Raw genomic sequence first — 27,452 nt, 5'->3', positions numbered from 1 at the left:
AAAACTCCTCAAACTCTGAGCATTTTTTGCCATTTATATGCTTTCCCTCCTTTCAGACCAGAGCAAAACAGTAAAATGTAGTGGGAAGAGATGGAGCAGGGTTCATTCCTGGGAAATCACCCCTGGCATTTCCTGTCTGATGCCTTCAGTTAGACCCGTGGGACAGCCATGGGCCCTGGGGCTGTGACTTCTCTTGGGTCCCTGCTGGCATTTCTCTATTTCTAATCCTCCCCTCTTTTCCTCACCTGGGTCTATCCTCTCCTTGAACACCAGGAAAGCTTTCTGGACATGCAGCAGCTTTTGGCAAGGGGTCCCTTAATTCAGTCCAGGTCCTCCTTCTCTGGAACGTGGCCAAAGAAAACAGAAAGTCCCAAGGAGCAGACAGCCCAGGGAAATGGAGTGCGAGAAAGAGGGAGAGCAGAGCACAGCAGTGAGTTGTGCCCTGAGCAGACCTTTCCTCACTCTTGAGCAGTCCCTGTTTCTGCCTTCACCTCGTCCCTGCTGCTCTGATGGATGTGCTCAGAAGGGACAGGCAGCTTTGTTGGAAGGGTCAGCAGGGCCCTGCTTTCTGCAGCCAGCTGTGCAGAAGAGGATATTTGGGAAACTTCCCAGTCTGACCCTTCCCAAGGCTCTCTGGCCATCACACTCCAGCCACCAGAGGTGTTCAGTGTTGGGAGGAGCCCCTCCACAGCAGTGGCTGCAGTGCCCCAATGGGCCCTGCTGGACTCCCCACACCCAGCCCCTGTGTCCTCCCTGGTTCCAGCCCAGGCTTCCCAGAGCAGTCTCAGCTGTCTGATTCCATAAAGCCATTTATTCCCAGTGCAGTGACACAGGAACAGCCTGAGCTGTTCCCCCAGCAAGGGAGCCCCTCAGTTTTATCCCCTCAGTCTGCATGCCCAAGGCTCGAGTCTGGCTCTTCCTCCCGGGCCCTCAGCTCCTGCTGGGTCTCTCGGTGTCCCTTCCCCAGCGGTGCCACCACTCTTGGTGCCCTTTGTTGGGCTCTGTTGGCCATTCATGAGCTCCTGTCTGGGGCTCCCACCTGGAGCTCAGCTTGCATCAGGCACTGCAGCTGCCCCAGCCACCTTCACCAGGTGTGTTCACAGCCAGGAGAGGGGAGAGTGGGAGTGAGGTGATTTCAGTTTTGTCTTTGTTACCCAGCTTGCTGCTCTATTGGGAATTGCTGAAAAAGCAAAGCAATCGTCCCCAAGTGGAGTCTGGTTTGCCCATGGTGGCAGCTGGAGAGGGATGTCCCAAGCTTTATGTGAGCTCTTCAGTTGTATTTTTTCCTCCTGTCCAGTTGAGGAGGGGGAGTGAGAGAAGTTTGATGGGCATTTGGCAGCCAGCCTGTAAATATTCTCAGTTCAGTCAAAGAATGAACAGAGACAATTCCTCACAAACTGAACCTAACAATCCTAGAAAAAAAAAATATCAAACAATTATTATCTCTCTTTCTATAACCATTGTTTATAAAAATGGTTTGCTAGAGTGTACTAATCATAATGCATCACTAGTGTGAGAGGTTTTCACCTTAAGACCAATCAGGTCTTAGGTCCACTACTGTTCCTATATGAACTGTATATTTCTTAATACTATACACGAATAATAAAGTGTCTTTCATGTGTTCTGCATCATGGAATGAGTGGTAATTACTCTCTGGTCGGGACACTTCCTGCGTCGACTCCAGCCAAGGTCACTTGTCCTTTCACCATAGATTTCTTCATAGCTGGTCAGGATAACCTCCAGGATTTGAGTCTGAAGAAATGGAAAATGGTCCCTTGCCTCTGAGGAAAATATGACTGGGGTTGAACACCAGGTTCTGCACTCTGCAAAAGCAGAAGGTCTTAATTTTTACCAAGGAAGATAAAGTGTGCGTCTGTGAGAATTCTCAGAGCTCCAGGGCAGACAAGATGGGTTAGGGACCAGCTGGGAGTGCAACAGAACATCTTATCAACTGCCTTATCTTCTCTAGTGCTGAGATGTTGCTCACCACAGAGATTTTGCCCCTCTTTTCCCTTGCATTGCAGAGTGAACCTAGAGAAAATGATACGGGAGACCACAAGCAAGGACTGAATATCTTGGAAAGAGCTGTATTCTGTTTGGACAGTGATGGAAAGGAAAATCAGTAAATTAAAAAACCCTGAGTAAATCAGAGGTTTGAGTAGTATATTTTGAGGGATATATGTGTCACAAAAAAGCTCTTAAATGCATTTTTTAAAACCTAAGGGGAAATATCATCGTTAAGCTTCCTCTTTTTCATTATTCTTTTTGTTTTCAGGTGAACCTAATGGCCACAAAAAAAGGCAGTTCTTGGCAGCATGACCAAGGAGGCCAATTTGAGTCCATAAGTAAGTGTGGACTCATGGCTCCCATTGCTCTTGCCTGTGCCCATCCTTGGGAACCTTGGATGGGATGTGTTATCCCTGGGAGAAGTGAGGCCAATGGAGATCTCTCCCATGAACACATTGCCTGCAGAACCCCTTCCAGAGCCCAGCTGAAGGCCTGGCCTTTGGGCTGGGATCAGTTTGGTCAGAGGGGTGACCTCCTTTGACCAGGGACACATCCTACTCTAGCGGGGGATGTTGCTGAGCAGGGCTTTGAGGGTCAGGCTGAAATGAATGTGCCAAGGGACAGTGAAGGGGCCTGGGAGGTTCCTCTCCACTCCTGGTGTGTGGCAGAAGGGTCTCACCCTCTCGTGGGTGGCTGTGCTCTGGTGGGACTGAGGCACCTGTGTGGTGCCCGAGTGCTGTGGCAGCTGAGGCAGCTCCCTGGCCCAGGAGAGCCTCAGTGGGCCTGAGGGTCAGGAACTCCCCAGCACTGCATGGGGCTCCTGGGCCAGCTGTGGGATGTGTTCTGCCCCAGAACCTGCTCAGTGCAGCCCTGGAGTTCCTTGGGGAAAGGTCCTTGTTAAATATCCTGTCTTTGATTTTATTTTCAAGTGCACCTGATGTCCAGTGTCTGTGGCTGCTGGCTGTCTGGCTCAGAAAGGTGTAGAAGCACTATTCAAAGAGCTAAGTAAGTGTGCTGGATCCCATTGCTCTTGTCTGTGGCCATCCTGGGAACCCTTGGGGTGGGATGGGATGTGTTATCCCTGGGAGAAGTGAGGCCAATGGAGGACTCTCCCCTGAGCACATTGCCTGCAGAACCCCTTCCAGAGCCCAGCAGAAGGCCTGGCCTTTGGGCTGGGATCAGTTTGGTCAGAGGGGTGACCTTCTTTGCCCAGAGACATGTTCTACTCTAGCAGAGGTGTTCCTCACAGTTGGTAATGGTTTCAAAGACACAGCACATCCCTTCTGGGATTTCCTTTCCTTTCTTTGAGCACTAAAGGAGGAATCTTACCCTGGGCTTAGCTACAGGGACAAAAGGCAGAAGCCTTTCTGTGCAGGTGAGTGCCAGTCCTTGCCCACACTCCCTGGAAACGGAACCCTGCCAAGCAGGAAGGAGATCCAGAGCTCTGTCCTGCATGAGGGCCCAGTGCAGTCAGATTGAGCAATCCCACCTGTCCATAAATTCCCATTTCCAAAGGCCTCCAGCCAGTCCTTTGTTACATTGCCCATCCCCATGCAGATGCCCAGGATGCCAGAGTGCAGAGATGTCCCAGCAGGGGGTTTTCCCAGCACAAGCAGAAGGAGAGGAAACAAAAAACCAACCTGTAGAAGACCTAAGAAGAGACCTGTGGGAACCCAGAACATCCCTCTGGCAGTCCAGGATGGCCAGGACCCATGCCAGGGGGCTCAGAAGCCCTGGCACAGAGCCCAAAACACCAGTGGGTTTGATTATGACCCGTAGAGCAAAATACAAACCTTATATGAAGATCAGCAGGCCACAACAGTTTAGGTAGAATATTAGTGAAGTTATCACAGGGTGGAAAAGTAGATTTTGGGGTTTTTGGTATGGGGGTTCAGGAGGCAAGATGGAGGGAACTGGGTGTGTCCAGCCTTTCTCCTTCTTCTTCTTGGCCTTCATCTTCTGCTGTGATGTTGGCACTTACTGATTGGTTTAGAGTAGAAGCTCACTGTCTAACATAGGTGATAGGTATTGGAAAGTAATTGTAAACATTGTACACGCAGTTTTTAGTATAAAGACATAACACCGCCCCGGGGGCAGGCAGAGTGCCTCAGACTGTCCTGCTGAGCTGACCTCGGCAGGGCAGGAGAAAATTTTTTTATAGATAAGATAAAATAAACAACCTTGAGGCTGAGAAATGAAGAGCCCTGACTCCTTCTTCAAGCGCCGGGCTGGGAAAAGAGACTTTGAACTTTTCTTGGGGTCACTCTGAGCAGCAAGAGACCCTGAGACATTGGCATCCCTGGTGGGCTCCAAGAGGGCACCCAGGTGGGCTCTTGGCAAGCAGCCACGCCACAGCCATCAGCTGTTGAAACCCAGCCCGAGAAGGAAAGGAAACAGGCACTCTCAAGGGAAAAATCCAGAAAGAGCATCTCGACCTCTGCTGAGAAGATTCATTTCAAGCTCGACCTGGAAAGAGGAGGACCAGAAGCACGCCTGGAAACCCTCACCTGCGAGCTGCTGGACGGTGACCAGGGCAAACTCCGGACTGACCTTGCAGATGATTCAGCTTTTGGTAAGAAAAGTCAAAATTGAGAACATGGGGGAGACATGTTCCCAGGAACAACCCAGCATCTTGTCAGCCCTACAGGGCATGGCAGCCACACACCCTGTGAAAATCTCTGAAAAAAGATAAACGGCCTTGAAGCTTTTATCCCCAGCAAGGGTAATGTTAGAGGCAATTTCGTGGAATTCCGCGGGGGCTGCCAGCTATCAGCAGGCAGCAGTATTCTCTCGAGGATGGGGGAAGTCATCCTGCCATCAGCAGGCGGCAGTTGCCCTTACCGACCATAGAGGGACAAAGGTAATCCCCAGCAAACAGGTGTGGGAGGAATTGGCATCATCTCCACAGTGCCCAGGGTCCCATGGGTCCCCAGAACGCCCAGAACTCTCAGGGGGAGGTGGGCGGAGGGGGTCGGGGAACCCGGGGCAGAGCCGCTTCTCGGCGACTGGCGAACCCGTGCCACGGCGGCGCCGGCCGGCAGCAGCCCGGGGGGGCCGCAGAGGCGGCCGTGGGGGCTGCGGAGGCCGGCGGGGGCCCACGGGGGCAGCGGGGCAGTCGCAGGCACAGCAGCGGCGGAGGCGATAGCGCGCACGGCGGTGCCCGGATCGCAGCAGCGGGCGGTCGGCAGCGTGCAGGGCACGGCCGGCGGCTGCGGGGGCAGCGCCGAGCGGGGCCGGGCCGGGCGGAGCGCGGGAGCGGGAGGCGCAGGGCTGGCTGCGCTGGCGGCGGGCGCATGCGCCATGGCGGCGGCGGCGGTTTCACGCAGGGGGTGCCAAAGCCGCGCGCGAAGGGCAGAACCCGCGCGACTGCGATGGCGGCGGGCGGCGGCACCCGGGGAACGCGCACGGGCCGCGGCAGCCGCGCCGGGCGGGACTGAGGCGGACGGGACGGGACGGCTGCAGCGTCCCTGCGACCGCCACGGAGCGCGGCAGGCGCCCGCTGATGACGCACAAACCCGGCAGCCGGAGCGGGGCGGGTTTTTCCCCAGTGCGCAGACGCGGCACGGACGCGGCCGAGCGGGGACCGGAGCCAGAACGGGACCGGGGCAGCGCCGGTGTCGGTCACGGGCACAGGGGGCGTTCCCCAGACCGCGCCTGCGCCGAGAGAAGCGCCGGGGAGGCGCGGTCGGGGCGGGGGCATCCGCACTCCCGTGAGGGCACCGGCAGAGAGCGGGCGCGGTCTGCGTGCAGAGGGTGCCCGAGGGACCGGCCCTGCTCCGGTCCCACGGCAGCGGGCACGCAGCCGGCCCCGGCAGCCAGCACACAGTTTCAGCCTCCATCAAAATCTCAAGCTGGAGATTTTTGGCGGGTGCAGCGCATGTTGTGTGAGGCGCACCGAACTCCTCAACAGCCCGGTCCCACAGAAGTGACGGAAACAGCATTTACCAGATGATCAGGCTTCAGATGCAAAAGATGGACATGTAAAAAAGGTGTCCAAAATCAGAGTAAAGTGAGAAAGCACCCAGGTTTTTTCCCAAGATACAGAAAAAGGGGAAACCAGTGCAAATCAGTGGTATTCCAAATATGATATAAATGGAAATCTTCTGTTGTGCAAAATGCCTCTTAGGAAGGGAAACCACTGTAGAAAGATAGAATTATTAGCAATGATTCAATTACATGAAATGTCTCTGAAGAAAGAGCATTTGAGAAATATCAATCAGATCCTATCTGTGGGGTCACCAGCTGATTCTCCAATGATTCACAGTTTTGTTGGTATGGAGTTTGTAACCTTTGTTATTTTTGGATTTTATAGGTGATACTGATAAATAAGGATTGTTATTAATGCTATATGAATACTTTAAAAAAGTTGTCATAACCCCTTCAAATACTTCCTGTTGATAAGTTGATTATATAATGAGAATTTTCAGAATTTATTATAAGAATTATGATCAAGATATTGTTGTAATATTTACAGCCAGCTTTCATGTGTTTCACTGTCTCTTTGCGTGATCATCTACAAGACACGTGTCTCTTCAGAATCTTGTCTTTTTGTTTCTTAACTACTCATGTTTTTTAGGTTTCCTTTAAATCCAGATTGCCAGTTTTGTGGTTTTCTTCAGCTATTATTTCTTCAGTTATTATAGAGTACTTCAGCCGAGAATTCAAGAGGTTTGCTGTGTTTGAAGAATTTCTCTCCTGACAGAAGTTTCGGAGGGATTCAATTCTTTAATAGTTTGATTGATCTTAAATTGTAAGGTTTCCTATTCATAATTGCTGTTTTTAACAGTCTTGTTTTAAAATGTATTAAGTGATGTCCATCAATTAGAGTTTGAACTCTGGCCAAGGTCTAGCTCTGCTTGAATGGAATGATTGACAATCAACCCAGATGTTTTCTGCATCAAAAAGTATTCAAGTCGTTTTGGCTTGGCAATTTGACCATGTATGATAGCTGAGCCTGTTTTCAAAGGGAGTTTGGAGAAACATGAATCCAGACATGAGTTCTCCAGTTCTCTGTTGTTTCAAGGTTCATCAGCTGTCGCAGACTCTGGGATGACAGTTCAGTGTTGCAGTGATTGATAACTGTATGACTGCAGATGTGTTATTGGTTATGTGTATTATCTGATTGATTTCTAATCGTTATCTTACATTTCCCTATGCAATATTGCATAGAGACTGAAACAGAACAGACCAATGTTTTATTTTCATATATGCGAAAAGCCAATCATATAATGTGCATTTTTCACAGTGCTGGTAGCACGTAGCTGCGACCCAGCTTTGTCTCCCCTTCCCAGGGAAGTCCTGCTCCATGACCTTTATCTGCCTCCCCAGCAGCTCAGTGGTAGGAAAAGCCACTTGAAGGGGCTGATGGATTCTCCCTCAGTTTTTTGCCAGAGGCTTTGAGCCAGGAGGTTCCCTGGAGGGACGCTGGCTCTGGAAACCTCTCCTGAGCTTGCAGGTGTGGAGTAAAACTCCCTGCTGGGCCAGTGAACAACAAGTTATCCTCTGATCCATCTGGGACCCCCATGGCTTGGGGTCAGCCCTTGCTGGGGAGCTGCTGCTTGGGAGAAATAGCCACTCCCTTTTCATAAGTTTAGAAAGGTTTATTAAACCTTATCAAAAATGCAACAGAAGACTGAATAGAGAAAATGTTATGGCGCCAGGAGCAAAGGATTTTCCCCACCATGTGCTCTCCCATACAATGGAGTTTTTGCCTTTTAACCCTTTAGCCCCTCCCAAAATTCTGTCCATTGACTCCTTCTTCAGTGTCCAGTGGTAGAATTTACTTCCTCAAATCTTGATTGGAGGTCAAATGTCACTGTAGTGACAAGGTGACCCTCCCACATATCCCAACCCCAGGTGTCCCTTGATAACAACTGAGGGGGTAAAAGAAATTTTTCTTAACTTCTATACATGGTATTTGTCTGTTAATTGTGAGAGTCAATCATTGTGGCATTCACATTCTCTGAATGGAGAGACATAATTCTCTCTCAAGGTTTCTTTTCCTGGAGAAGCACAGGGAAAAGCAAGAAAAAAATTCGTATCTCCATCATGTGGAAAGTGTTAGGAAGATTATTTACCTGAAGTGATTTGTCAGTTGGATTCTGCTGAGGATTGTTTTGTTTCCTTGGCCAATTGGAAAAAGCTTTGTCCTGGCTGTCTGGAGACAGTCACAAGTTTTCTTTAGTATTCTTTAGGATTCTCTAGTATTCTTTGTAGTATAGTATGCTTCTTTAATATAGTGTAGTACAATGTAATATAATTTAGTTTAATAAAGCAACTGTTCAGCCTTGTGAATCAATGGAGTCAGCTGCCAATCATTCCCTGCAATGGGGCATCCTGCTTTTTGATAAATCATCGCATTACTCATCTCTCACACTGCAGCTCCTCCCCAGGTGCTTTGCTCTCCTGCACTCACACTTCTCTCTGCCAATCTGTGGCTTATTAAACAGTCTGCTGGCTTTGTCTCTCCTGTGGGTGCAGGCAGCGTAGATTCCTGCAGACACGGAGAGAGCTGTGGCTGGAAAAGTTAATGGAGGGGAAAGAAACAGGGAAGAAGAAGGGCTCTTGTGAAGATCACACTGCCCTCCTGAGGCTCCTGGGGGAGAAGGCAAAGTTGCACCAAGACCCCATGCTGTTCTCTGATGACATTTTTTTCATTGAGCCAATGGTAAGTGATAGGTGAAAACCTCATTTTCCTCCTCTTCTTCGTCCTCATCCTCCTCATCCTACTCCCCCTCTTCCTCCTCCCACCCACTCTACCCCCGGCTGCGGTCACTGGGCAGATTGTCAGCTGGCTCGAAGTGCTGGGAGGGAGGACATTGAGTTTCTGGTGCACCTGCAGAGCTCGCCTAAAAATGCCAAATGCTAAAAGCATTTCTGCCCTGGAGGCTCATGGCAGGGTTGGGAGCCTGACAAAGCCATGCTGTGCTGCCAGGGCTTGAGCTCAAGGGCACTCTGTGCGTGTCCTTGCAGTGTCCACAGGGAGCAGTTCTTGTAGGCAGGGGCTCCCCCCACATATGAGGTTCAGCAGAGGCTGTTGGAGCACTGCCAGCTCACACACTGACCTGAAGCTTGCAATGGTTTGCTGGGAAAGTGAGGCCAAATTCAGCCTACGGCTAATCATAGAAATGCCAATCCCCTCCCGTAACCACGCCTTGCACTATTTCTGAGTGTCCCTTCCAGTGTCCTCTGTGAGCCTGGACACAAGGGTGGAAGGTTGAAATGGGCCTTTGGAGTTGTCCTGCACACAGGGACAGAAAACCTTTTCCTTTTCTGTTTCTGCAAGCAAACCACCACGTCCTCATATCAACCAGAGTCCTGATTCTGAGTACTGGCATTGTGAGAGACAATGAATGCCTGATGTCTGCACAGTGCAACATCCCTTCTCATCTTGGAGTAAACCCTAGAATAATGCCAGCCTCTGCTTTCTTTCAATATAGGTTAAACTAATATTTTTATTTCCCAGGTTCTGGTTCCGGGCAAATTTGGGAGAGAACCCCCCAAAGGGGCTCCTCTCGGAAAGCAGATTCAATCGGCCCCTACCCCCAACCGGTCCTGGAGAAAAGACCTCCTTGAAGTGGAAAAAACCTGTTTATTAAACAATAAACCCTAAACAGTATTAATCAATAAAACCCCTTGCTGCTCCAAAAGAGATGACAAACTGAGAAAGTCCCTCCCTGGGTTGCAGCTCAGCTCACTCAGTCTCTGATCAGTCCCTCTGGTGCTGGAAATGTCACAGGCCAGGCCCAGCCCAGTGGCCACAGGTGGAGCTGTCGGTGCTCTTCTGGTGTTCAGTCCAGAGCAGTTTTGAACAGGTCCAAAGAAAAGGAAAAAAACCCCACAGTCCAGGGAACTTCTTTGCCTCAGCAAGCTAAATTAACTAAAAGCAAAGGAGAGCTCTGTCCCGCTGTCTGTCCATCCACAGACAATGCAGTCCAGGAGCAGGAATGTGGAGGAGTGAGTGCAGTGTCTGAAAACAAACTGCTGCTTCTTCTCTCCCCCCTTCACTCTCTGCAACAAGTCTTAAAGGTGCAAAACTTATTATTCAGCATAAACAGAACAAGACGATTTGGGATAAAAGCATCATATAGTCGACCCAAGACAGGCATCATGTTCTCTTCTTCTTGTGAAGAGCCACCAGTGCACAGTGGCAGTTGCATCCCACTGTAGCTGACAGCAGCATGATGTGACCAAGAGCCTTTGTCAGAGCAGCAGGAATAGTGTGGAGAGTGGGAGCTGAACAGCTGAGCATTGAGAGCTTCCAGCGCTGTGTTGAGCTAGGTTTGGAGTGTTTCCTTGGGCTCCTTGTGTTGTTCACTCATTACTAATGCTCTAAACAGAGGCTTACAGAAGTGTGGTTGAAAACAAGAAATGTGAAGTTTGCAGAGCAATGTTTTGCTGTCTCTTTCTGCTGTAGGAGGGAGAAATTGGGCCAAATTGTTTGGCCAAATTCAAGGTGACCTTCAGACCCCTGGAAGCACTGGAGAATGGAAGTGTGGCTTACTGCAGCATCTCAGGTACAGCTCCTTTGCCCTGCTTCTCTCCCCCTCAGTGAAGCCATGGTGCCAGCCTGAGCCCACGGGGCTCCCATGGAAGTGCTGGGAAGAGTCCCTGGTCAGCAGGGCAGTGCTGGCACATCCCCCCTGGCCCTGCAGCTCCCAGGGAGTCTCCTGTGCCAGGCCAGGGCTCAGAATGCTGTGTGTGCCTGACTGATCCCAGAACAGCTCAGGCAGTGCAGGGAGAGGTTTTCATGCCATGGCTTTGTCAGCATTCCCCCAAAGGCCAGAGAGCTGCAGAGCAGAACAGCTTTAGTGAACAAGCACTCAGCCCCTGCAGGCCCCTGGCCTCCAGGATGATGGGTCCATTTGACATGGATCCATCATCAGGCAGCAGGAGCTGAGTTACAAATGTGTTCCCTGAGCCTGGATCACCTCCCAGTGCCCAGACAGCAGCAGAGCAGAGGTGTTTGAGCCCCCCTGAGCCCAGGGTGTTGGTAGAAGGAGCGGCCTTGGCCAGCACTTGCCTCTCTCCCTTTGTGGGAATTGAGCCCTTGCAGCTCTGTCTGTGGAAATAGAACACAGTGCTGAGTGTCAGGAGTTGGGGACTTTGGCAACGAAGTCCTGTGTTCCTGGGCCAGGTAGTTTGGTAATTGCCAAACTCTGTAGGAGCTCTGTGCCTTCACTGAATGATTTCAAAGCTCCTCTAAGTGCATGGGAAGGAAAGCATAGAACCAGAGTATGTTAAGGATGGAATGGACTTAAAGGCCTCTGGGCAGGAACACCTCCCCCTAGAGCAGGTAGCTCCAAGCCCCATCCAGCCTGGCTTGGAACACTTTCAGGGCTGGAACCTCCACAACAGCCCTGGGGAACCTGCTCCAGTGTCTCACCACCCTCAGAGTAAAAAATTTCTTCCTAATATCTAAGCTAAATTTCCTTTCTTTCAATTTATACCTGTAACTCCTTGGCCTGTCACTACAAGGCAGCAGAGATGTTTTAAACTCAGCAGACTGGTGGCTGAAATTGGAAAGCAGCCCAAGGAATGGGTTAGAAATTAGAAGTCAGCCCCAAGGCTGAGGGAAGAGGAGGGTCCATATCCTCTCCTGCAGCGTCAGGAGCTGGTTGCATCCAGCTCAGAGTCAGGGTCTAGCACTGAGGCAGCCTGGAAAATCCAGTATAACAGAGGGAATGATTGTAGTGCAATAGACATCTCTCCCCAGGCTGTGAGAGCAGGCTGCCCCTGCACCTCTCAGGGGAAGGCCAAGGACCCTTGGTAGAATTCAGCTCTCCTACTCTGAACCTTGGGAACATTTCTATCGACACCCCCCACATCTATGACGTGAGCAGAAGGCTTGGGGTGGATCCTGATGGCTCCTGAGGCAGAGCAAGCCTGGTGGAAGTGTGGAATTGCTGCCGACCTGGGCAGTTGTGAGCAGGGAATATTTGATCTACTGGTGAAATCTGGGAGGGTCTGAAAGGTGTGTCTGTTGTTCATGAAGCCCCAGTTCCTTCTTTGGGAATCAGCTGGGAGGCTTGCTGCAAAACAACCCCTTGGCATATGAAACGAAGCCTGGGTCAAAAAGGGATGTTCAGAGGCTTTTGTGGCAGTGCCAGACACAAGGCACCTTTGGACTGGGCTGTTCAGAAGCAGCTGGAACAAACTGGCTGCCTTTGAGCTTCAGTCAACTGCAGACAGCTTCCAGTCAAGTGTCTCCTGCTTATTGCTGCAGGTCACAGAAAAGCCATCCAGCCTCCTGGCTCAGTGCTGGCCCTTGCAAAGGGCTTGGGAGTTCTTTCCCTTGCTGACCAGTCCCTCACCACACTTCAGCCTTGGTGCATCTCTGGCTCTAGAAAGAGAAAAGTGTTCCTGGGAATAAAGCAAAGCATTTTTCTACCTATTTGTCTCCTCCCCAATAGTGTCAAGTTTGCAACAAAATCCAAAGAGAGAGCAGCTGAAAGAGGTAGAAGATGAGGCACTACATCATGCCAGACACTTCCAAAAGCTTGGCTGTGGGAGGCAAAGACATGCTGAGTTTTCTTACCAAAAGATGATGCTGTCTATACATTTTGATGCTGATGCCTCATAATCAATGTATTGTTTTCATGACATGGGAAAAGGTGAATGAGTAGATGGTGCTGTTGGAGCTGTGCTCACTGGGGCAGCAGCAGCTCTGGGGTGATTGACTACGCAGCTGCAATCAGCCCACGTTGCTCTCAGGGCCAGGTCTGAATGAACTTGGTGATGCTGATCAGAGGTGCACAGCTCTGTGTCCATGGGATAACCCCAGGGTTGTGGACTCCAGTTCTGTGGAGTTGCCGCTGCTTTGCATGAAAATTTCAAGGCAGAACTTGTCCTGTTGTATTTTTTTGCCATTCAAAGCATCGTCTGCTATTTCTGGGTATTAATTGCGTCATTAGACAGTAACTCACAAGAAGGGAAGATTCCACATGTATTTCCATTTTGCTTTCTTGCTGCTGCAGGTGAAACTGATTAACCTAGGAGATATTGATGCTCCCTTCACCTATAGCCCTTCAACTGCCAACGTGGGCTTCTGCTTCAAGTTTGCACCTGAGGATGGCATCATTGCACCAGGTGTGACCCAGACTGCTCAGATCTCCTTCAGTGCCACCATAGTGTGGAGGTTTGAGGAAGAATTCCAGTTCAGTGTGGCTGGATCTCCTATGTCTGCACTCCTGACTATCAAGTAAGGACGGTCAAAGCCAGGCACACGCCCGCACATCCTCAGCACAAGAGAAAGGGGCACCCCATGTGAGCGGTCCCAGCCCCTCCACGGGTGCAGGATTGGTGCCAAAGCCAGACAACCCTTAGTGGTGGATCACTCGGCTCGTACGTTAATGAAGAATGCAGCTATCTGCAAGAATTAATGTGAATTGCAGGACACATTGGTCATCCACAATTTGAACACACTTGTGGCCCCATGTTCCTCCCAGGGCTACGCCCGTCTGAGCGTTGCTTGACGATCAGTCGCCATCCAGCGGCCACCACGGTGGTGCGGCTGGGGTTGCCTCACAGGCCAGTTGACTGTGGTCAGCGGCGGTGGTGATGGTGGCTCACTGGTGCCCGGAGGGAAGGCGGTCAGGGGTTTGGCAAGGGATGCGTTTCCCTCGGCAGCCTCAATGTTTTCGCTGTGACCCAGCAGGCGTCATAATCGTCATGGCCGTCATCGTCACTGTTGCCGCGCAGGGCTTTCATCCCCCTATATGCAGACTCAGGGACTGCTCCGTAGTTCCCCACTCCTGGAGTGAGCCACTGGGGCAGAGTTTGTCCTTGCAGGGCCCGTACCGCGGTACGGTGGTGGTGGCAGCTGAGGAGAGTAAGAGACAGTGTTGAAAGCACCGCCATGGGCCGAGAGAAGGGAGAGCGCAAGAGGGAGATGAGGCGCAGGCCTCGCCCCCAGCCTCCCCCCCGCGCGGGCGGCTGTCTGCAGGTGGGTACTGCAGGGGTACTGTGCCACTGCGCGTGCGCATGAGGCGAGAGCGCTGGGGACAGATGTTCCGACCCCCTCCTCCCTTCACCTGCCCTCCTCCTCTTCTGTTGTGGTCTCAGGGCGCAAATAGCACCATGGCTTTTCTCTCTCTCTCCACCAAGGCCATCACGTGCCGCCACTCGGCTGGTCCCCCATCAGGGCTGTCTCTGCCACACTCCCTTTTCGGTTCTCATCTCCGGGATGGGACACTCTGTCTCCGCTTCTCTCCCTCTGGCTTTGTTTTCCCCTGGCACGTGGGCGCCAGTGGGGGAGGAAGGTGAGGGTAGTAGGTGGGAGAAGCTGGCTGGCTGTTGGCCTGTTGGCATTCTGCTTCTTTAGGAGCTGTATGGGCCAGGAGGTGTGGCCAAGCTTTGGCCTTGCGACCTCAGATCAGACGTGGCAACCCGCTGAATTTAAGCATATTAGTCAGCCACGGAAAAGAAACTAACGAGGATTCCCTCAGTAATGGTGAATGAAGCGGAAAAGCCCAGCGCCGAATCCCTGCCCCACAGTGGGGTGCGGAACATGTGGCGTACAGAAGCCCCAATCCCTGGCGGCGCTCTCGGGGGACCCAAGTCCTTGTGATTGAGGCCGCAGTCTGCGGATGGTGTGAGGCCAGTAGCGGCCCCCGGCACGCCAGGCCCGGGGCTTCTCGGAGTTGGGTTGCTTCGGAGTGCAGCCCAAAGCGGGTGGTAAACTCCATCTAAGGCTAAATACTGGCATGAGACCAATAGCCAACAAGTACCGTAAGGGAAAGTTGAAAAGAACTTTGAAGAGAGAGTTCAAGACGGCGTGAAACCGTTAAGAGGTAAACGGGTGGGGCCCATGCAGTCCGCCCAGAGGATTCAACCGGGCGAGTTGCGGTCGGCATGGGTTCAGCGGAACCTCACCTCTGCCTCCCTTCTGTCCCCTGGGCGAACCCCGTCTGCGGGGGCGGGCTGGGGGATGCAGGCTGGTGCGGGCACTGCTGCCCAGCCGGCAGCTGGCCCTGGCCGGGCACATTTCCTCTGCAATGGTGCGCCACGTCCGGCTCCAGGTTGGCTGGGAAGGCCTCCGACGGGCAGGTGTTCCAGTGCCGCACGAGCAGCAGCAGGTGTTACAGCCCTCGGGCATCAGGTCTCGCCAAATCCCGGGGCCGAGGAAAAGGACTGCTGCCGCGCCCTCCTCCCCCCACATCGGCGGTGCTGTGGTGGGGGGCATCGTTTCCCTGCCTCTCACAAGGGTGGGGGGGGGCGGCATCATCACAGCGCGGCGTTTCGCGCAGGGGTGTGGGGGCTGGGCCTGCCAGTCCCTGGCACCACTGTCAACCGGGGCAGACTGTCCTCAGTGCGCCCTGACCGCGCAGCGCCGCTGGGCCAGGCTCACGGGCCGCGCTGGGGCGCCCGGAGTCCGCAGCAATGTCGGCTACCCAGCCAACCCGTCTTGAAACACGGACCAAGGAGTCTAGCACGTGCGCGAGTCAGGGGCCGTTGTCGAAAGCCCGTGGCGCAATGAAGGTGAGGGCCGGCGCGCGCCGGCTGAGGTGGGATCCCGGGTGCGTGTCGCGCCTGGCAGCCCCGGGTGTACCACCGGCCCGTCTTGCCTGCCGCCCCCTCGTGGGGCCGGGGAGGTGGAGCGTGAGCGTCCGTGCTAGGACCCGAAAGATGGTGAACTATGCCTGGGCAGGGCAAAGCCAGAGGAAACTCTGGTTGAGGTCTGTAGCAGTCCTGACATGCAAATCGGTCGTCCGACCCGGGTCTAGGGGCGAAAGACTAATCAAGCCATCTAGTAGCTGGTTCCCTCCGAAGTTTCCCTCAGGATAGCTGGCACTCGGCAATGGGCAGTTTTACCCAGTAAAGTGAATGATTAGAGGTCTTGGGGCCAAAACGATCTCAACCTATTCTCAAACTTTCAATGGGTAAGGGGGCCGGCTCACTGGCGTGGAGCTGCGCCATGGAATGCGAATGCTCAGTGGGCCACTTTTGGTAAGCAGAACTGGCACTGCGGGATGAACCGAACGCCAGGTTAAGGCGCCCGATGCTGACAGTCATCAGAGCCCAAAAATGGTGTTGGTTGATCTAGACAGCAGGACGGTGGCCATGGAAGTCGGAATCTGCTAAGGAGTGTGTAACAACTCACCTGCCGAATCAACTGGCCCTGAAAATGGATGGCGCTGGAGCGTCGGGCCCATACTCGGCCGTCGCCGGCAGTACGATGCCCGCAGGGGCTAGGCTGCAACAAGTAGGAGAGCCACTGCGGTGCGCCTCGAAGCCAGGGGCGTGGGCCCAGGTGGAGCTGCTGCAGGTGCAGATCTTGGTGGTAGTAGCAAATATTCAAACGAGAGCTTTGAAGGCCAAAGTGGAGCAGGGTTCCATGTGAACAGCAGTTGAACATGGGTAAGTCGGTCCTAAGCGATAGGCGAGCGCCGTTCCGAAAGGCCAGGTGATGGCCTTTGTTGCCCTCAGCCGATCGAAAGGGAGTCGGGTTCAGATCCCTGAATCCGGAGTGGCGGAGACGGGCGCCGTGAGGCACCCAGTGCGGTGATGCAACCGATCCCAGAGAAGCTGGTGGGAGCCTCAGGGAGAGTTTTCTTTTCTTTGTGAAGGGCTGGGTGCCTTGGAATGGATTCATCCCGAGCGAGGGGCCCTCACCTTGGAAAGCATTGCGGTTCCAGAAGCATCCGGTGAGCTCTCGCTGGCCCGTGAAAATCCGGGGGAGAGGGTGTAAGTCTCGCGCCGGGCCGTACCCATATCCGCAGCAGGTCTCCAAGGTGAACAGCCTCTGGCATGTTGGAACAATGTAGGTAAGGGAAGTTGGCAAGCTGGATCCGTAACTTGGGGATAAGGATTGCCTCTAAGGGCTGGGTCGGTCGGGCTGGGTCGCGAAGCGGGGCTGGGCGCGTGCTGCAGCTGGGCGAGGTGCTGCTCGTGGGTGAGTGCGCTCCGCGTGGCCTGCCCGGGCACCGGGGTGTGCACCGCGCAGTGGCGACTCTGGACACATGCCGGGCCCTTCCTGTGGATCGCCCCGGCTGTGGCGGGCGCCGCCTGCTCCCCCCCTCCGCCCACCCTCCGCCTTGCCACAGCCGGCGCCCCAGTGGCGGCCATCATTGTTGCGCACCGCTCTCCCAGCGGTTCCCGCCGGTGGGGTTCCCGCGGTGTGCGGCCAGTGCGCGCGCAGCCGCAGCCAGCGTAGGCTGAACGGTTCGTGCGGGGGAGGGTCCCCGGGGGAGGGTCTCCGGGCCAGCGCCCCGCCTCAGTCAGTGCCTAGCAGCCGGCTTAGAACTGGTGCGGACCAGGGGAATCCGACTGCTTAATTAAAACAAAGCATTGTGAAGGCCTGAGGCGGGTGTTGACGCAATGTAATTTCTGCCCAATGCTCTGAATGTCAAAGTGAAGAAATTCAATGAAGCACAGGTAAACAGCGGGAGTAACTATATTTACTAACTGGGCATAGTCGCGGAAGTCACACCTCCTCGTGGTCCTGCCGGATACCCTCGTGGTAACTGAGTCGACTTCTGCCCCAGTGTGAGAGAGGGCGCATATCAGCCCTCCCTGTCGTTGGACTCACCACCCAATGATAGTTTCACGAATTGCTGAAACAAAAAGGTTGGCACAGTTAGTTCGCTGTTGCACAGAGCCTTGTCCATGGGCTGTTGTTGACACAGTTGGTAGTTTGAGAGAGGGTCAGCTACTATATGCTTCTACTCTCACTTGGACTTGTCACTTTATTGCTTACCAGACGGACAAAATGGCTTTGCGTTATATCTTGACTACCACTCAGACTGACCCATTAGATCTAAGGGTCATTGATGTCAAATTACCATCTATGCCCTGTGTGCCCAGGGAAGAGGGATTCGATCTTGTAAGTTTGGAGTTTTTTAACTCCAGAATTGTTAAAGAAGATGGTGTACATCATGTGGATGTTTGGTAGGGTTTGGGGCAACTCCCTGAGCCCTATGAGATCTCCCCTATGGGGATGGCCCAGGATGAGGCTGAGAGTGCAGTGGGAGGTACCGAAGAGCCCAAAACACCTGAGGCTGAGAGCGCGATGGGAGCTAGTGAAGAGCCCAAAACACCCAAGGCTCCTCACGGGTCTGAAGGTGGTGGTACAACGCCAAGAACACCTGTCGTGTCCATGCCTGACAAACAACCATCTTGTCCTTGTTGTGAGACCTGGTTTACTAGGATGTTGGGGCTGATTGACCATCTCAAAAGGACGCACGGGCAGAGAAAGATCATTTTCAGGTGTTCAAAATGTGGTAAACAAAATATAAAATACCACAGTATCTCCAATCACATCCCGCGCTGCAAGGGGGTGGTGTGTATGGCTCCCACTGGGGAATGGGTCTGTGACGTGTGCCAACGTGGGTTCGCTACTAAGACTGGCCTGGGTCTGCACAAGAGAATAAGACATCCTCTTGTGCGAAATGTGGAGCGGATTGTTGCTTCTCATCCCAAAGAGTCATCGCCCTGAGGGGCCCACAAATGGGTATGGACTAAGGAGGAAGAGGCTCTTCTGGTACAATTGGTGGACAAGTTTTTCCCTCCATATAAGGAGGCGGATAACGCCACATTCGAGGCCTTAATTACTGGAAAAGAGATTGATAAGAACATGCGAGAGATGTGCAAAACCTCTGCTCCCGGGCCAGATGGGATCACTTTGGGTCAGATTATTGCAAAAGGCCCAAAGTTTTCCCAGTTGACTGAGATGTTCAACCTCTGGCTTATCACTGGTACTGTTCCAGATGCGCTGCGGGACTGCAAGACAGTCTTGATACACAAGTCTTTGGATGCAGAGAAGCTTGGTGATATCAATAACTGGAGGCCTATCACTATTGGTTCAGTGGTGATTAGGCTGTTTTCCAGGATTGCTACTGCGAGGCTGTCCAAAGCATGTCCCATCAACCCCCGGCAACGGGGTTTTAGTTGCGCATCAAGTTGTGCTGAAAACCTCAAGTTGTTATGGCTTGTGGTGGAACAGCTAAGTGAGAGCATAAACATCTGGGGGTTGTGTTCGTGGACATTGCTAAGGCATTTGACACCGTCTGTCATCAGCATTTGAGGGTCTGGTCCAGAGAGGGGTGGATCCACACATGATAGAGTTGGTGAGGGAAATGTATCGGGATGTTAAGATGTGCATTTCCATGGGAAGAGAAAGGACAGACCCCATATACATTTGCTCAGGTGTCAAGCAAGGCGACCCCATGTCACCTTTGCTGCTCAGTTTTAGTGATGGACCCCCTTCTATATAAACTCGAGAATGAAGGTGAGGTTTTCCATCATGGGGGCTGGAAATTTACAGCCATGGCATTTGCTGATGACTTGGTGCTGCTGAGTGACTCTTGGGAAGGCATGTGTCATAACATCAAAATTTTGGAGGCCTTTTGCAGTCTAACTGGCCTCAGTACACAGGGGGGAAAATGTCATGGCTTTTACATCAAGCTTACAAGGGACTCATATACTATCAATGATTGTCCCACGTGGGTGATTAATGGATCCCCCTTAACATGATCGACCCAGGGAGCTCAGAAAGGTACGTCAGCACATGGGTTGACCCCTGGACTGGCTTTCCAGATCCTAGACTATCAGAGAAGCTCATGGATTGGCTTCATCAGATTGGTCGTTCGCCTTTAAAACCTCTTCAGAAAGTCGATATACTCAGGACCTATACCATCCCGAGACTGATATATCTGGCTGACCATACCGAAGTTAAGGTGGGCCTGCTTGAATCCCTTGACCAATTAATTCATAACACGGTTAAGGAATGGCTTCATCTTCCCCCCAGTACATGTGATGCGATCTTGTATTCGAGTTTTAAAGATGGCGGTTTAGACCTCATCAAGTTGGCGTTGCTCATTCCAAGTATTCAGGTGTGAAGACTCCATAGATTAGCCCAGTCTTCGGATGAGACTCTTGTGAACTGTCTAAAGGAAGTACATCTGGAACGGTTATTTGGAAAATTGTGGTTGAAAGCGGGGAGGACACAAGAGTCCATCCCATCGATTTGGGAGCCTTTACCATTGGTAGAGTTGGGGGGCGACGATGGAGCCTGGCTGGAATGGGAAGCACCCATCCCTAAGATTCGTTACCCAACACCTTGTAACTGGAGGAAACGAGAATTTCATAAATGGACCCATCTGGTTGCCCAGGGCCATGGGATTGAGCATTTCGAGAATGATGAGATCAGTAATGCCTGGATAGGGCAGTTTAAGGGCATACCTCACTGTAAACTAATCACGGCCCTACAACTCAGAGTGAATGTCTACCCAACAAGAGAATTCCTGGCTAGGGGTAAACAAGAGTATGTTGCTCAATCATGTGGACATTGTGGAGCTAGATTTGAGACCACAGCCCACATTGTCAGAAACTGTGCCATCACTCAAGATGCCAGGATTAAGAGACACAATGCCATCTGTGAAACCCTTAGCGAGGAGGCTAAGAGGGAGTGTTGGACAGTTTTTGAGGAGCCACACCTAAGGGATTATGTAAATTAAGTATTTAAACTGGATTTAATCTTTGTCAAAGGTTCTAAGGCAGTTGTGGTCAATGTGACTGTGAGGTCTGAGCACTCTGATGTCTCATTGACTGAGGCCGCCTTGGAGAAGGCCAAAAAATATCAGCGCCTTCATACAGAAATTCAGCAACTGACCAATGCTGATGACATTGAATATGTTGGCTTCCCCATGGGAGCCCGTACCAAATGGTTTGGCAATAATAATGAGTTGCTGACCGCCCTTGGTCTCTCTAGAGAGAACCGCATGGGCCCTATCATCCACCTCCGTTGACATTGTAAATATATTCATTAGCCAAGCTAGATCAATTGTATCTGTGTAAATCCTGGTAAATAAACTAGGCCTCTCCCCTCGACAGGTTCGCTGGACAGTGGAATCGGTATTTGTTTGGGAGGGGTTCATCCGTCATAACCACGTCTAGCCCATTTTGGGCTATAAATTCCAATTTGGTCATTCAGGTGGACGGGCCACCTTACTTAACCCGGAAAAGGAACATATACAATTTGTATGTGTTTATTAAATAGCCAAATGCCTCGTCATCTAATTAGTGACGTGCATGAATGGATGAACAAGATTCCCACTGTCCCTACCTACTATCCAGCGAAACCACAGCCAAGGGAACGGGTTTGGCGGAATCAGCAGGGAAAGAAGACCCTGTTGAGCTTGACTCTAGTCTGGCGCTGTGAAGAGACATGAGAGGTGTAGAATAAGTGGGAAGCCGGGCACGCGCTTGGCGGTGCGGGGCGACCCACCCGCCGGCGTCCCGGCCATCAGTGAAATACCACTACTCTGATCGTTTTTTCACTTACCCGGTGAGGCGGCGGGGGGCGAACCCCGAGGGGGGCTCTCGCTTCTGGCGCCAAGCGGCTGGCGCGCGCTGGCCGCAACCCGCTCCGGGGACAGCGGCAGGTGGGGAGTTTGACTGGGCCGGTACACCTGTCAAAGCGTAACACAGGTGTCCTAAGGCGAGCTCAGGGAGGACGGAAACCTCCCATGGAGCAGAAGGGCAAAAGCTCGCTTGATCTTGATTTTCAGTACGAATACAGACCATGAAAGCGGGGCCTCACAATCCTTCTGGCTTTTTTGGGTTTTAAGCAGGAGGCTTCAGAAAAGTTACCACAGGGATAACTGGCTTGTGGCGGCCAAGCGTTCATAGTGACATCGCTTTTTGATCCTTCGATGTCGGCTCTTCCTATCATTGTGAAGCAGAATTCACCAAGCGTTGGATTGTTCACCCACTAATAGGGAATCTGAGCTTGGTTTGGACTGTCATGAGACAGGTTAGTTTTACCCTACTGATGATGTACTGTTGCAATAATAATCCTGGGAACCCTTGGGATGGGATGGGATGTGTTATCCCTTAGAGAAGTGAGGCCAATGGAGATCTCTCCCCTGAAAACATTGCCTGCAGAACCCCTTCCAGAGCCCAGCTGAAGGCCTGGCCTTTGGGCTGGGATCAGTTTGGTCAGAGGGGTGACCTCCTTTGACCAGGGACACATCCTACTCTAGTGGGGGATGTTGCTGAGCAGGGCTTTGAGGGTCAGGCTGAAATGAATGTGCCAAGGGACAGTGAAGGGGCCTGGGAGGTTCCTCTCCACTCCTGGTGTGTGGCAGAAGGGTCTCACCCTCTCGTGGGTGGCTGTGCTCTGGTGGGACTGAGGCACCTGTGTGGTGCCCGAGTGCTGTGGCAGCTGAGGCAGCTCCCTGGCCCAGGAGAGCCTCAGTGGGCCCAAGGGTCAGGAACTCCCCAGCACTGCATGGGGCTCCTGGGCCAGCTGTGGGATGTGTTCTGCCCCAGAACCTGCTCAGTGCAGTCCTGGATTTCCTTGGGGAAAGGTCCTTGTTAAATGTCCTGGTTTTCTTTTTTATTTTATTTTCATATCTACTTCAAGTTCAGGATATGTGGTTCATGACTGTCTGGTTGGGAAAGTCCTAAACCTGATATTCGACACAGTCGTTAAGTGTGCTGGATCCCATTGCTCTTGTCTGTGGCCATCTTGGGAACCCTTGGGATGGGATGGGATGTGTTATCCCTGAGAGAAGTGAGGGCAGTGGAGGTCTCTCCCCTGAGCACATTGCCTGCAGAACCCCTTCCGGAGCCCAGCAGAAGGCCTGGCCTTTGGGCTGGGATCAGTTTGGTCAGAAGGGTGACCTTCTTTGATCAGGGACACATCCTACTTTAGCAGGGGTGTTCCTCACAATTGGTAATGATTTCAAAGACAGAGCACATCCCTTCTGGGATTTCCTTTCCTTTCTTTGAGCACTAAAGGAGGAATCTCACCCTGGGTTTAGCTACAGGGACAAAAGGCAGAAGCCTTTCTGTGCAGGTGAGTGCCAGTCCTTGCCCACACTCCCTGGAAACGGAACCCTGCCAAGCAGGAAGGAGATCCAGAGGTGAGGGCCTGGTGCAGTCAGATTGAGCAGTCCCACCTGTCCATAAATTCCCATTTCCAAAGGCCTCCAGACAGTCCTTTGTTATGTTGCCCATCCCCATGCAGATGCCCAGGACCCTGGGATCCCAGGGTGCACAGATGTCCCTGCAGTGGGCTTTTCCCAGCACAGGCCAGGACAGCCTGGAGGAGAGGAAACAAAAAACCAACCTGTAGAAGACCCAAGAAGAGACCCTCAAAAAGAGACTTTAAAACAGAGGAGTTCATCATCCTCAGGCAGGATGGGTGGGCTCCCCTTCAAACAAGCAATGTCAGTTTCCCACTGACACCAATCCTTTTCTACAGGATGGACAAATAAGGAGTAAATAAAAACCCACGGAATGTGACATAGATGAAGACTTCCAGGAGCCCAGTTGCGAGGTGCGGATGTTCAGGGACATCACACCATGACCAATATGATCAAGTGAAGCCAAATTTATTATCCCTAAAAAGACCAGATTTATAATAAGTTTCTACTGCCCACGCTTCTCTAGCTAATACATGATTGGTTAATCCTAGCTGTTAACACATCTAAATTAAAATGCTTATTGGATCATCTAATTTTTCGTGCATCTTGCTGTGGATGTCTGGCCCACCCATTGCTTTCTCTTTTTTCTCACTCTCCCAAGCTTGCTGACAAACTTGCTGAGTCCTGATGACTCTTCTTCTTGTATCTTTCTCAAGGATATACTGACCCCATTTCTGAATATGTCCATTATCCATTTTTTGTGAATGTGTTCATTGTCCATTAGTACAAGCAGGCTGGATTGTGCATCGGCCGAATATGGCCATTGTCTAGCAAGAACTCCTCAACCTACAAAAAATCCTCAACACCCCAGAGCCTGACCACGCCCCACAGCCCACCTCAGAAATGATCCACCCAGATTGGGTGGGGGGTCTGATGAAGGAGATGTGTGAGATGGGCCAGATGCTGAAGGAATACACTTCCCCAGCTGGTGAGGAAACCTCCCCCTGCCTCAAAGAGGGAGAGTCTGATGGTGCAGCAGCGGAACCCACAGATGTTACAACTGTCCAAGTTCCAGCTGAACTGCAGAGGCAGTCACAGCCAGCAGCAGTTGCTCTGTGGAAACGAGGAGGTCTAAGATGAAATCAGAGCACCCAGACAAGGATAAGAATGGAGGGCCCTCACAACTCACAGGGGAGCCAATGGTTGAGATCATCACTGAGTCCCTGATGTACAAAAGACTCTGTAATCTGCACACAGACATTGTACGCACAGGGACGTGAGGCTTATACAACCTGGTTACTCTGGGTCTGGGATCTTATGGGTACAGGTGTCCAGCTGGATGGTGGTGAGGCAAGGAATTTGGGACGCTTGACCCAGGACTCAGGTATCAATCAGATTTTTGTAAGGGCGCCAGGGCTTTTAATAAGTGTCAGAGAGAGGTTTGTTCACAGGGAGAGAATGCAGGAGCAGCACCATAGAATGTGCTGGAAGACTAGAGGATGGGATCCAACAGCTGAGAGAAGTAACAGTATTGGAGGTACTCTTTGGGAGGGATGGACAGCATGATAATGACCCCAACAAGGTCAGGTGCACAGGGCAAATGTTGTGGAGCCTGGCGAATCTGGGGCCATCTCAATACGCCACCTTTATTGCAACAATTAATGCCGATACCGGCTGGGAGACAGTGGGTCATGGGGAGATGTTCAAAGGGGAGACAGTGACAAGTCAGGGTAGACTTTGCTGAGCTCTGTGCAAGCCCTTTCTCCCAGCCCTGCCCCTGTTGCTCTGTGCCCCCCAGTTTTCCTTTTCTCAGAGCTCTTCCTTCAGCCCCGTGCCTGGAATTTTGCTGGGATCTGGCCCCATTGCTGTGATGAGCAGGGGCTCTGCCCATGGACACCAAGGGGTCAGCTCTGCTCTGAAGCAGTGGGGTCATGGAATGGGGACAGGGGCAAGTCCTGGGGTTAGATTCCATCAGCTCAAACAGCTCCTGAGGCTGAGGAGCTCAGCAGCATCTCCTGTCCCAGGACTAAGGGAGGGTGATGGCCAAAGGCAGTTTGAGAGGGTTTCCTGCTTCACCCAGGGAGAGCAGAGACAGCTGTGCAAGGCAAGAGCAGTGGCTGGAACTCAGTGAAGGGCTAGGGGAGCTGCTCTGTCACTCCGTCGGTCCCCAGCTGCCCTTTTCTGCAATCCAGGGCAGTCCCTGTGTTCCCCTGGAAATCAGCCTGACACAACTGAGAGCAGAGGGACCCACAGCAAAGCAAACTGGTTTAGCCTTTCTCAGAGTCCCAGCCCCACTCTGGCCAAGGACACTCCTGTCCCCCAGTGTACCCTGGAGGCAGCTGACAGCTTGGATGGCATCCTGAGGACACACCAAGGGTCCTGTCCATGGCAGTGCTTGAGGAGAGTGGGCTCATTGCCAGGGTCCCAGGCTGCCCTGCCCAGAGCTCCCCGGGCACAGGGAGCTGGGACACCCCATTGCTGTGCTCAGCCTGCACAGGAGGAGCCCAAGGGCTGGGCCTGGCCCTGCAGCTGAACTGCCATTGCAGAGAGCCCCTCAGCAATGCCAGCAGCACCTGGGCAAGGCAAGGAGAGAGAGAGAGCTGGGCCTGAGGAAAAGCCTTTCCCTGCCCAGCCCTGCCCAGCCCCTGCCAGGCAGCAGCAGGGCAGGACAGTGGCCCTCAGGCCCTGGTCAGCAGGGAATGGGCACATGGCTGCAGAGATGCCCTTCATCTCTGGGGCTGCTCTGCTGGCCCAGGAGGGACTGAGGGCCCTGAGCCCCCGGGCTGAGGGCTGTGCTGGCTGCGAGGGGACACAAGAGCTGTGCTGCTCAGGGTAGTGTCTGCCCTGCAGGGCAGGCCCAGCAGGTGCCACATCTGCCCTGCAGCAGGGCTGCCCTCAGCACTGCCTCCCTCCCTCCCTCCCTGCCCATGGCTCTGCTGCTGGAGCTGCCCCAGCCCCAGCTGCTCCTGTGGCCCCGGGCTCCTTCCCTGCTAGAGCTGCCAAAGCCCAGCCCAGCCCCTGGGCCAGCCCTGCCCTGCAGCTGCTCGGCCCTGCAGGGATTAAAGAACAGCTCCCCCAGCCTGGGCACCAGGGAAAGGTGATGCTGCATGGATCTGGAGGCTGGGCAGGTGTAGGCTCTTGCTGAGGTTCCCAGGAAAACTCAGTGTGATGGCTGAACAGCCTCAGCTCCTGCTCTGGCCTGCACAGCTGAGTTTCCATTGCCACCAAGCTGAGCAGGGAAAAGTGGGAGCACAGATTCAGGAAAGCAGAGACCCAAGCAGAAAACCCCTGCCCTGAATGACCCCATGAAAAGTCCCCTCAGGAATGAGCTGGGCATGAGCTGGAGCTCTGAGCAGCCCTGGCCCACACAGCACCCTCTTCACAGCAGCAGGACCTGCCCTGGCAGGAGTCACTCCGTGCACCCACCGCTCACCTGCAGCGTCCATGGGGAGCTGCCAGGCAGGCTGAGAGCTGCCCCTGGCAGGTGGCACATGCCCTGGGCTGGCCAAGAGTCCTGAGGGCTGCAGGAGCTGCTCTGCAGGAAAGCCCTGGGCAGCCCTGACTGCAGCCCCAGCTTCACCCCATGCAGCCGTCCCTGGCAGCAGGAGCCGTCCTGCCCTGTCCCTCTGACGGTGCCCAGGGCAACCCCACTCTGCAGCACATCCTCCCCCAAAGCAGAAAGGGCAGCAGAGCCATCCTTACAGTCACATCAGTCCTGCCATCTCCAGCTTTAGGAGATCCCTGCAGCCAGAAACTGACTGTGTCAAAAACTGGGAAGATTTCTCCATGAATGAGCTTAAAATTGTCCTTCCAGTTCCTTTAAGTCTCTCTCTGCTTCACTGCTCTCAGGTACCTGCAAGCAGTGCCCTCAGCCCTGCTGGACTGAGAGAAAAGCTGCTCATCAGGAGAAATGACTTTTTGTGTTCTTCTTGGTTTCCAAGAGCTCCTGTGGCAGAAGCCCAGCCCAGCTCAGCAGCACAGACACAGCACAAGGACTTTAATGACCCTCTCAGGGCTTTGCTGCTGTTTACATAAGACTCAGTCCCAGAGAGTGTTCAAAGAACTTCTCAGGAACTAAAAATTAAATTTAAACTCCAAAGTTTCTACAAGTTTTAATGGGTCCCACTGAGGGACACAACTGAGGAAGTTCTCCAGGCAGAGCAGAACATTGGAGGCAGTGATGACACGTGGGGACAAGCAAGGGAAAGGTGTCTCTGGTGCTGAGCAAAGCTGGATGTGTTTGAGGAATGCAAAGGGCCAAGGCCTGAGCCCCAGCCCCTGGCCAGGCAGATCCTGTCCCTCCCTCCTTGCTCAGGGCTCTTCCCGGGATGGGCACTGGCATGCGGGGATGTGCAATGCCAGGGGCAGGATCATGTGGTGGCGTCTGCCAGGCTGCTGAGCAGGGACAAGGAGACAATGAGGCCCCAGGCCTGCAAGGGTCACTTGTCCCCTCCTGGCCCCAGGGCCAGCAGCCATGGCCAAAGTGCTGCCCAAGTTGGCTCTGGCAGGGCTGTCTTGCAGCTGCTGCTCATCCCTGTGCCCTGTGCAGCCCAGGCTGTCCCACGGAGTCCCTGC

General features: G+C 53.0%; 1 non-coding gene and 1 pseudogene across 1 annotated transcript; both read left to right on the top strand.

Annotated features, from left to right (window-relative positions):
- The first annotated feature begins 13,323 nt into the window (after positions 1 to 13,323).
- LOC134426051 (5.8S ribosomal RNA) lies at positions 13,324 to 13,476 on the top strand. Its single transcript, XR_010029849.1, has one exon. It is a non-coding gene; the product is annotated as a 5.8S ribosomal RNA (ribosomal RNA).
- Positions 13,477 to 14,370: 894 nt separating this feature from the next.
- Positions 14,371 to 21,790, top strand: LOC134426186 (28S ribosomal RNA; annotated as a pseudogene).
- Positions 21,791 to 27,452: the final 5,662 nt, after the last annotated feature.

The sequence above is a fragment of the Melospiza melodia genome, chromosome 17, assembly GCF_035770615.1.
Source record: "Melospiza melodia melodia isolate bMelMel2 chromosome 17, bMelMel2.pri, whole genome shotgun sequence".
NCBI classification, from domain to species: Eukaryota; Metazoa; Chordata; class Aves; order Passeriformes; family Passerellidae; genus Melospiza; species Melospiza melodia.
Note: the sequence above shows the minus strand (reverse complement) of the source record. Positions and strands in the feature narration are given on the sequence as shown.